The 11,681-nt window shown below is 43.7% G+C and overlaps 1 non-coding gene across 1 annotated transcript; it reads left to right on the top strand.

The window, feature by feature from the left end:
• The first annotated feature begins 525 nt into the window (after positions 1-525).
• On the top strand, positions 526-599 carry trnat-agu (transfer RNA threonine (anticodon AGU)). Its single transcript has one exon. It is a non-coding gene; the product is annotated as a tRNA-Thr (tRNA).
• Positions 600-11,681: the final 11,082 nt, after the last annotated feature.

The following is an 11,681-nucleotide window of genomic DNA, read 5'->3' as shown; positions in this document are numbered from 1 at the left end:
CAGATGTACCCTCCATGTTGAAGGACAGTAACAGCCGATGCGCGGGAAAACTACCATTGCAACCCCTCGTCCCACCAACCATCCCCCCAAGTGTCACATCATTCGGTGTTGGAAACATGTCGCTGTTCCTATGTGCTAAGGAGTTCAAGTGTTCAAGGAAGTAACTCATCACCTCCATCTCTGTGGTAATTAGATTCAGGCAGTTAATCCTACACCGGTGAGCGACGTCCAAATCCGAGGCACCTGTACTCCAAAGTTTCATTTTCTAATCGGATGGCTGCATTGGTCAGGAGCAAGTCCAGTTTGAACAGGTGAAATGATTAGTTTTAAACCAATACAAAAGGAGATTGTCTCTTTCTGTGCACTTTCAGAGGAGAACCTTCAAATGTGAACTATCTGTGTTTGCAAAAGCGGGCTTCTTTGAATTTGTCGCTCAGCAAAATTTGGACAGAAAACCTGTTCCTGATTGCACGCTTAAAATAATGCATCTATCAATGGGGGAAAAGGGAAATCAATCTTGCCGCTGGCATTGTGGCTTAGTTGGTTAAAGCGCCTGTCTAGTAAACAGGAGATCCTGGGTTCAACTCCCTGCAGTGCCTAAACTTTACATCCATCATTCCTTATTTAAAGCTGTCTTCTCTTGATCCAACGAACGATGATCCGTCGATGGAGCACAGCATTCCTCCATGGAGTTTGGCCAGACAATCGGTTGAGGCAGGATACACTGCCGCCTGATTGAGCAATGACGTTCGAATGACACGGATACCACCAGCCGATAACCCTTATTCTCTGCCATAAAAATATTCATTCACTTTCCACTGACAGGAGAGACAGCGCTGTAATCGGATGCTTGTAATGGTGTTGCTTTTTCTTTGCTGGTGATTTAAGGATTTTATTTCAAATTCAAACAACTCATTATATTTTGAGGGAAGAAATCGCTTCTTACTTCAGGCCCATGGACAGACACAGTATCCGAGTAATATTCGCCCAGTTCTAGATCCGACAGCCGGCGAGGGGAATAACTCTCAGCGCCTCCACTCTCAAACGCTCTCTGAATTTCACAGTTTTCGAAGAGCAGAAATCAGAAATGAGAGATATGGAAAGATGGAGAGTGGGAGAATTTGAAAGGCCTGAGGTGGCTTCACACACACAAAATGAGGCAAGCAGAGACATATGTTGAGGTAGACACTGAAAAGAACCATTTCGCGATTCAATGTGGCTGCTAACTGACAGAAAAGGAAATGAAAAGGCAACTATTTGAGCAGAACCTTTCCCCACCTCAGGGCAACAGAAGCAGCATTAGAGCCGATTAAGTCCATTTGGAACATAGAACATAGAGCAGTACAGCACAGTGCAGGCCCTTACCCCACGATATTGTGCCTAAAAGTTCTCCTAAAAGTTAGCCTAAAAGTTCTCATTGTCTGGAAAACTTGCTTGCTTTTAAAGTTATAAAGTTGACGGTTGGAAACTAATGAGATATTTCGATAAAAATGCTGATTTGACAGATAAAAATAATAATTTCAGGGACATTATAACAGAAGTGAATAACTAACCTGATCCTGATGAACCCTCAGTGGATCGGAAGCATTAACTCTGTTTCTCTCCACAGATGCTGCCAGACCTGCTGTGGTTGTCTATCAATGCATTGTTTTTTGTTTTAGATTTCCAACTTCGGCAATTCTTGGCTGTTGGTTAGCTTGAACGTCGTTTGAGGTAAAAAAAAGGTTTCCTTACAGCTGCTTTCCTGCTTCTGAAAACCAGTCAGCAGTGCTGCGGTCATGAAAGACAAACAAATGCGAACTTTTAATCCCTGACTTGGAATCCAACCAAGGCCGCGGTGGTGAAAGCACCAAATTCGAACTATTTCACTGCAATGGAAGGCACAGGGATTCTGGCTGAATGACACTGTTTTTACACCCCCAGTTTTGCGCAGTTTGGCTGTAGATCAGTTTCTCTCTGACGTTGCTATTTAAAGTGTGAAAATAGTCCATTCGACCCATCATGTCAGCGCATGCCAACAGGCAGCCAACTATTCTGGCCCCAGTTTCCAGAATTTGCCCAAGGCTTTGTGTGACGTTTCGAGTGAAAATTCAATGAAATTATCCCTGGAATCAGCCAATGGGACAGAGGGTTCGTGGTAGTACAACTGTGTTACAACCCATTTTAGGGGTTCATCCTCATTTTTAGCCACTGTAGAAGATATACAGACGTCTCCTGGAGGGTAACGGATTTCTCAGGATTACACTGGCGACATGTGCTTCACGTTCACTCTCCGTCCCCACACACCTTTCTCTGACAAAAGGGAGCTTTTAATAGAACACAAGAAAGTTCTCAAGACAACGGTAACTGCTGTTATTATCTCGGATATGAAACAGACAATGAGCTCCAACGGTCCCACGTACTCATTGTGCGCAACTTTGATTTCCAATTACTTCAGCTGCTGGGAATCCGACAACAAAAAGGTCCAGGACGCAGTCCTTTTTGGAATCACGTGTCAATTTCCAAGGATAGAAAATGCATCAGTTATGTTTGAGCCAGGTAGGAAACAAACTTACAATCTTCTGACGTGAAGTCAGATTTGTTATCCATTACGCTCCTGGCCCAAAACTCGATGCCAAGTGCTACATCTTGTCGATTTGCAATAGGAATAGGGACTGAGGTGGATATTGTGATTCATACGGTAAGCACCAGCAGAGATAATCGCCGTCACTGATTCACTTCAATGGATCCCACTTTTTGAAGCCGTGAATTTCAGTGGCAAATTTAGCACATTTTTCTCCAGCTGCCTGCTTCACTCTCGCCTGCCTCTGCTGGAACTCAATATCGATTTATCCACATTCACTGAGCTGGTTTTTGACCTAATCAGGTAAACTTTCATTCTTTGAATCATGGCCTCTTCCACTCAAGACTGTGAAAAATTCCAGTGAGAATCCGCGGGCCATTTCTTGCCAGGGCTCTGGAATCAGACGAGTTGAACGATGGCTTTATTCGTGCAGACTCTTCACTGCAGTTCAGCGCCTCAGAACAAACTCCTGTCAGCGTCAGCCTTGGTTTCATACCTTGTTGTGTACATCTACTAAACAACATCAGCTTATCACGGCTCTGCCTGTGTAAACGAAACCTTTGCCAAGTTCCCACATTTGTTGGTGCAACTCTGATTACACCCAAAATCACAAAATCATGAACAAAAACAAAGTTTCTGGAAAAGCTCAGCAGATCTGGCAGCATCTGAGAAGAAGAAAAAACAGAGTTACCGTCTCGGGTTAGAACTGAGGAAAGCTCATGGAACCCAAAATATTAAATCTTTTCGTTTTTCTTCACAGATGCTAGCAGACCTGCTGAGCATTTCCAGCAACTATTTCTGCTTTTTTTATTCATGTCTGAAACAGCATGGACAACTATTGCAGGGCATTGAAAAGAAACTGGAAGCAATATGTTTCAAGCTCACCAGTTTAATCCCATCTCAAGCAAGAGGGATGGCAATTCAGCAATAATGGGAAATGCAGATGCTGGAGAACCCAAGATAAAATATGAGGCTGGATGAACACAACAGGCCCAGCAGCATCTCAGGAGCACAAAAGCTGACGGTTTCGGGCCGAGACCCTTTATCAGAGAGGGGAATGGGGTGAGGGTTCTGGAATAAATAGGGAGAGAGGGGGAGGCGAACCGAAGATGGAGAGAAAAGAAGATAGGTGGAGAGGAGAGTATAGGTGGGGAGGTAGTGAGGAGATAGGTCAGTCCAGGTAAGACGGACAGGTCAAGGAGGTGGGATGAGGTTAGTAGGTAGGAGATGGAGGTGCGGCTTGGGGTGGGAGGAAGGGATGGGTGAGAGAAAGAACAGGTTAAGGAGGCGGAGACAGGCTGGACTGGTTTTGGGATGCAGCGGGTGGAGGGGAAGAGCTGGGCTGGTTGTGTGGTGCAGCAGGGGGAAGGGGAAATTTTGAAGCTGGTGAAGTTTACATTGATACCATTGGGCTGCAGGGTTCCCAAGCGGAATATGAGTTGCTGTTCCTGCAACCTTCGGGTGGCATCATTGTGGCACTGCAAGAGGCCCATGATGGACATGTCATCTAAAGAATGGGAGGGGGAGTGGAAATGGTTTGCATCTGGGAGGTGCAGTTGTTTATTGCGAACGGAACGGAGGCGTTCTGCAAAGCTGTCCCCAAGCCTCCGCTTGGTTTCCCCAATGTAGAGGAAACCACACCGGTTACAATGGATACAGTTTACCACATTGGCACATGTGCAGGTGAACCTCTGCTTAACATGGAAAGCCATCTTGGGGCCTGGGATAGGGGTGAGGGAGGAGGTGTGGGCCAAGTGTAGAAATTCCTGCGGTTGCAGGGGAAAGTGCTGGGTGTGGTGGGGTTGGAGGGCAGTGTGGAGCGAACAAGGGAGTCACGGAGAGAGTGGTCTCTCCAGAAAGCAGACAAGGGTGGGATGGGAAAATGTTTTGGGTGGTGGGTTCGGACTGTAGATGGCGGAAGTGTCGGAGGATTATGCGTTGTATCTAGACGTTGGTGGGGTGGTGTGTGAGAACGAGGGGGATCCTCTTTGGGCTGTTGTGGCGGGGGCGGGGTGTGAGGGCTGTGTTGCGGCAAATGCGGGAGACGTGGACAAGGGCGTTCTCGACCACTTTGGGGGGAAAGTTGCGGTCCTTGAAGAACTTGGACATCTGGGATGTGCGGGAGTGGAATGCCTCATCGTGGAGGCAGATGCGGCGGAGGCGGAGGAATTGGGAATAGGGCGTGGAATTTTTGCAGGAGGGTGAGTGGGAGGAGGTGTATTCCAGGTAGCTTGTTCCAAGCTGGTTGCCTGAGATGGAGACTGAGAGGTCCAGGAAGGTGAGGGATGTGCTGGAGATGGCCCAGGTGAACTTAAGGTTCGGGTGGAAGGGTTTGGTGAAGTGAATGAACTTTTCGAGCTCCTCTAGGGAGCAAGATGCGGCGCCGATACAGTCATCAATGTATTCTAGGTAGCTGTGGGAGTCGATGGGCTTGAAATAGACATCAGTTACAAGCTGGTTGCTTGAGATGGAGACTGAGAGGGATGGAAATTCAGTTCAGAACAGGAAGGCATGGTTAATACCTTGACTAGCGCAAGTGTGCATCAATTTGAAAGGAACATTTCAGATGCATAAAATCAAAATGTGCTCACGATGTAAGGCATAGAAAAAAACATATCAGCTATCGACAATGAATAACAGAGGACAGTTTTGATCTATCAGGCTCCTGGCTCATGGTCTCAACACACTCCTGTGCTGCCACTCAGCTTTTGAGGAAAATCTGTTTCTTTTTATTTGGCTTGGGGTATGTAGCTTCAAAAATGAATTCAAAAGATTTTATTGTTGCTGTGTGATACTCTCTGCACAGATGTGTCTCGCCTCTGGAAATATTACCTTTGTCTAAGTTCCAACATTCTGTAGGTCGAATTCTGAGTTCACTCAGAATCACAAAATGTGTCATAATGCAAACGGATACCATGCAGCCCACCTCAGCTGTGGCTGCTCTCCATAATGAGTAAATGATGGTCTCTTTTAATGTTATTCTCTTGTCTTGTCCATGTTACACTGCACATTGTTACTTTAAAAAAAACAGAATTCCTTTTATATCAATTGAATCTGTCTCTTGGATAATTTCAGGCAGTAATTTACAGAACCTCTCACTCAGTTCAAAGGTTCAAATGGACCAGCTTTCAGCTTTCTATTCTCCAAGGAGACCTTTCCCCACTTTCCAATCTATCTTCATTGCTGACATTCCTCATCCATGGCACCATTCAAGTCAATCTGTTCAGTGCTGTCTCCAATAACGTCACATCCCTGCGTCCAGAAGTTTTACTCCAAGAACTGGGTAATAATGCAGATGGAGGATTCATTCAGAGTCAGATTGCGTGGGCGAACAACCTGAAACTCTTGTTTACACTTTGAACGAGTATTTCCATTTGATTTATTCACTACAATGGTACTTCTGCCCCATCCACAATTCAGGTAATCCAACATCATTTAACAAAGCTGGTTAGACAGAAAGCTAATCGGGCATTGGGGGAAAAGTGAATTGAGAAACCTGGGCTCGGTTTAGCGTTGAACCCGGGACTTCTAACATGCTAAAAGTGCATAATACCCTGAGTGAGATTAGTACTACTTGACTAACATGCCATTCTCAGACTCACTTGCCCAGTGCTGAACTGACTGAGTCTTGGTCAGAGTGGGCACCTCCCACGTTGCTCTCGGAATTCGAAGCAGCAAACTGCTTCAAGAGCATTTTCCTCTCATTCTGTGTCCCTGCTCCCAGGCTGGTACTGTTTGTCCCTTCCTCTGGTGCTGGGTTCTCTCCATTGGTGGAGTACATCAATTTCTTCCACTTGGTTCACAAAAGGTTTTTAAAGATCCACTAAGCGGAAGACTGTGCTTTATTTTTGTTCCTTTCCATCTTTCCACCTACCAACTGATTTCTCCTCCCGAACCCCCAAATAAAATCTCGCCGCAATCGTCCAGCTTCATCCTGCTGAGGGATGAGGGTATTCAGTTTTCTGGACAGGTTCCAGAGGCCGGGATTTTTCTGTTTAGCGCAAGGAGGATTAAAAGGAGATTTGATGGGGCGAGTATTTGGATGAATCAGACAGCGAGAAACTGTTTTGAGGGAACTGGCATTTTAGAACATAGAAAATAAAAAAGAGTAGCATTTAAGTAGGACTTTGCAAACACCCATAATAAGGTCCATTGAGCACGGGAAGATGTTCTTTAAAACTTGCTTCCTGCTTCTCTATGTGTGATTTATTCGCTGCAAAGAGACCTAGGGATTTCAAACTCAATCCCATGGAAACTAGACCCTCTGTGAAGAATGGAGCAAGACATTGAACTCCCAAAATCGCCTGTGACTTGAACCCCAGAGGTGATTCTCATTACGCTAATCTGTGAAACAGGAACCATACCCCTCGGCCAATGAACGAGCAGCAGCGCAGTGCTGTTCACACCAAAATAAGGTGAGTTTTTGTTTGTAAAGGAAAAAATATTCTTGTTGCTTCGGAATGTAAAAGCAGCACTGAGTTTTAATAACTGCTTCTTTCCATTCTGGCCACCTGCTCCAAAGAGGCTGTGTTAGGTCCCTTCCTCCAGGACTGGGATCTCTCCATTGGTGACTGGAATAAACCATATTCCATTGGCAGGCAGTGCTTCAGGAGACGAGCACAAATGCGGCCTCCAGCTCCCTGTCAAACACGGGCTGGTGGAGCAGGGGAGGGGAGTGTTTGGACTGGGAGGTCTGAAAAGTGCGCAAGGCCGTGCAAAAGGGAGAATGCGCATGCACAGGAACTAACATTCTTTTGGGAACCTTGTCCAAATTACTGCATCTGACACAGTGTTAAAAGTGCAGAGCTACTCAGAAAAAGAGAATCTCTCCCAATTTGGCTGAACTGTGCCTGTGTGCTTCTCAATGTTACAGGGAGATCGCTGCTGCCTGAATCAGCTCAGAGTGCTACTACAGCCAGAAACATCACTGAAAAATAGGAACAAGCCTCACTATTCGATGTGGCTGTGGCTGATCTGATGCTTCAATGACATTCCCCAACCCATCAACACAACTCGATATGCCATTGTCGATCAGACATTTGTCAATCTCTGCCATCAAGAATAAAATGTCAACTGTGGAAGGGAAAGTTCGTGTTGTGAACCAGATTGGGCTCCTCCACAAACATTGCAGGTTTGCCCAGTGCGCAATCGATTCTGGGCTGATTAGCTTTCAAATGATATTATTCCCAGAAAGCTTGCCATGAAAATCTGACTGGTCAGCAGTGCAGCCTCGAGTGACAATGAATCGGCTTTTGCAGATCATAGACTTTATCAAATGTCAAGTAAAATACATCTCTGCGGGGATTTGAACCCACAGCCTTTGAAAAAGCTTAGCAAATAAACCCATAGCAGCCCAACGCGCTTTCCGTTGTGCAACAAAGCCACAGATGGTTAGTTCTTTTGTCACAGAAAATTGGCTTTAGCACATTAACTTCATGCCTTTCATCCAACATCTGTTTTCTTCAGAAAGAACAATCGCCAGTTCCAAAACGTAACTTCGGTTTTTTTTTCACAGATGCTGCCAGGTCTGTACAGCTTTTCCAGCAAATTCTGCTCTTGTATCTGTTTGTCCTTGTTGCACTTACCACACTATCCCTGTGTGGTCTGGCTCTTCAATTGAACATTTAAATGCTCCTAAAATGTGCTGTGATTCTTAGTTTTATCATGCGTTTCAGGCAGTGAATTCCAATACCCAGAATTCTCTGGGGGAGAAACACATCTTCCTTAAATCACTCCGAGCCTTCGGTTCCTTGCTGTTAATCTATATCGATGGTTATTCATCCTTTTAGAATAAGATGACATTTAGTCCAATCTCCCTAATGTATTCCCCTCGTAATTTTATCCACGTTCGTCAGTTCTCCGCTCAGTCTTCTCTGCTCTCAGAAAAAAAAACTCCAACCAAGCTCATTTATTTTCACAGAGTAAATGATCCAGCCCAGGCAACATCCGAGTGAGTATGTTCTGGAAGCCCGTTTGTGCAATTACACTCTTCCTGCAGTCTAGTGATCAGAACAGAACAAAGTTCTCCAAACAAAAGCAGAAATTTCTGGTGGAATTCATCATGATTGTCAGCGTCTATGGATATGATTGATCATTTGATTGATTGTCACGTCTACTAGCGTAGAATAGAAATCTTTATGAGCTGGAGAAACAGATCATAGTAAGCAAGGATGTACAGATCAGAGGTTGGAAAAAAGACGTAGTCAGAGGCATGCAGCTCACGTGGCACAGGGCGTTAGCAAGATCAGCATGATTTGCTGTCATGGGTCTGCGAGTCATGTGTCGTCAGTACTCCGGTCTGAATGTCCGTCACATCCTTAAGCCTGTCAGAAGATTCAAACGAAAATTAGTATTTTTTTTTGCTGACTTAGATTTAAGTTCAAAAGCATATGACGTTAATAAAAAAATGTTAGAGTTAGATATTCTCCAGGGATTTCACAAAAGGTCACACAGTGTCAGTGCCATTTTGATAGCAGAGTCCAGCAACTCTTCTTCAGAACTGACAGTACTGAGGAAAAGATGGTGTAGATAATGTTCTCCCCTAAGCAATGTGACCTGCATGTATATATCTGGATATGAATGCCGTGGAAAACAACACTTCTTTTATTTCAAGCTCATCTTATCTTTACATTCCTTCCTTAGACATAAAAATGATATTTCATTTTCTTTGGATCTTTCTGACTGCACTGTAACTTTTCTCAGTATTCTAAAATACCTCCGTAAATTTCTGCCAACACAAGTCTACTGACCCAGCTCTTAAATCTAATTTTCCATTTCAAATCAGCCAGTCCTAATTTCGTACAATTACCACTTTCCTAAAGTTGGTTTTAAAGCTCATCTTGGAGCCAACCTTCCCGTCCTTAAAGTAAATATAAAACTCAGTCACACTGTGATCACTGATACCTCGAGGCATCTTCACTATGAGGTCAATAATGAATTCTGTGCCATTGAATATTACCAGATATCCTGCTCTCTCGTTGCTTCTGGTAAGTACTCTTCTAATAAACTGCCCCAACAACACCTCATCAACGCACCATCCAAACTACATTCGTCAACCTGGCGTGGCCAATGTATATGCTTATCAGAATCACCAAAGATTATTGCTGTACCGTGACTTAAAGGGAAAAGGCTGATTTAAATGGGGCAGTACTGGAATGACAAAGTCCAACAGTTGGCAACGGCACACACCTTGTTTCAGAAATTGACAACCAATGCTGGGTAGAAGCGAGGATTAAGCTCATTATTTTCAGTTTATGAAACCAGAGCCTTTGCACAAGCCACCACATCATTACAGCGCCCAGGCTGGGCTAAACTATTGCATTCTATCGGTTTGGAACTTAGTTAGATTGTTTGAAATGTTTCGAACGATGTACTCAGACAAAATTGAATGTCATTGTACACGAGTTAGTGCAGCCTACATGCACAGACAAGGGAAATGGAGGGAGGCGAATTTTAGGACAACCTTTGCTGGAATCAGATTGTAAAATCTGAATGTGAAAGCCTTGTTGCAATTAGCTTTGCTTGACTGAACATATAAATGCAGTTCCGTGCAATAATCAAATCCCAAAAGCAGAGAAGGAAAATTTGCTTTCGAGGTCACATCATGAATCAGTTCATCCCAGGGATGAGAGGACTGTGTTTCAGCAGCATAAGTGTAATATCAGTCGGTGCTCCACAGAGTTTAGAACAATGAGAGATGAGAAGAATGCCTTCTTTAATAAATTAATGACTGCGTAGAATTCAATCCAGGGAAGCACAAAGTGATGCACAAATGGGGCATGAATATGGGGCATGAATATGGAACGCTGTTGCACAACAAGTAGAGCAATTATTTTTGAAAATGTTAGACGTCATGTCCATTGTCCTTATCCAGTCTGCACTGGAAGTGCCTGTAACCCCACAACGTTTTGCTTGAGTTCATTATACAACTGTAGTGTCTGTGGTTCAGCCTCACTTCGAGCATTGTCTGTCATCCTTATCCACAGTCTAAATCAAAAAGATCTAAAAAGATTAGAAAAGATGCAGATGCTATATATTGTGATGTAAAATGATTAGAAAGGACACAGACGAGTTTATCCGATGGTGGAAAATTTGATTATATTCAAGAGATTTTGGGAAATTTGTTATGTTGTAACTGGCACGGGGAGAATTGGTAAGTAAAGCAATACAGATTTTGCCGATGATCCGAGGACCGGGGTTTCTAAATAAGATGAAAAATGCCCTCTTTCAAGCGATTCAAAATCAGGGAGGTCCGAGATTCAAAGGCCTCAGTGTCAGATGAGAAAGATAATGCAGCAGAGTTTCTTTCCCTCTCAGAGTTATTTGAATCCGCAACAATAATCTTGAAACAAAGGTCAGTGATTCTACATCGTTTTTAAAGACAGATGAACAATCATGCAAAAGTGAATCTAACATGGGAGAGAGTCTGCGGCTCCGACTGGAAGGGAGAGGTTGTGGCGTGGCAGCTTGGGGGGAATGGAAATTAACTGGTCTCTGAATGACTTCAGATATGCAGACATTTTGTGAACAACTGATGAAAACTGAGTATAAAAATGCTCACAATTTTGAAAGGTGAGGCCTATTATTTGATGTGAAGCTTTATAAATTGTGAAACAATTGCGCGGGATTTTAAAAATTATATAAAGGAAACTCAGATATGAATAAACTTTGTGAACACGCACAGTTGAATAGCATAGATTTTTTTTGTTTTGAAACATTTGGCCCATGATTCTCCGTGATGCATTATAAATGGGCAGAGCTTTTTTGGTTAATTAGAAATCCTAATAATTTGAAATTGAACCGTCTCTCAGAGGCGTAATTTCTGCTTCTATCGAGTACCTTAAATATTTAACCATATGTAACATGATCTTAGGTCTATTTGATGTTTATTAATCTCTGCCCAAGAAACCCAACAAAAAAGACTTGGTTTTTTGCATTTTCAACCCTCAGCTTTACTCAACACTAAATGTTAATATAGTATATATATATATATATATATGGAAATGTGTATTTCCCACAACAGGAATGCTTGACAAACAGCAGACAATGTTGAGGGATCTCAGAATGTGGTGAAACTTTGGAAATTGCTGCCGCAGAGGCCGTGGAGACTCATTCGGCC

The sequence above is a fragment of the Stegostoma tigrinum genome, unplaced genomic scaffold (genome assembly GCF_030684315.1).
Source record: "Stegostoma tigrinum isolate sSteTig4 unplaced genomic scaffold, sSteTig4.hap1 scaffold_53, whole genome shotgun sequence".
NCBI lineage: Eukaryota > Metazoa > Chordata > Chondrichthyes > Orectolobiformes > Stegostomatidae > Stegostoma > Stegostoma tigrinum.
Note: the sequence above shows the minus strand (reverse complement) of the source record. Positions and strands in the feature narration are given on the sequence as shown.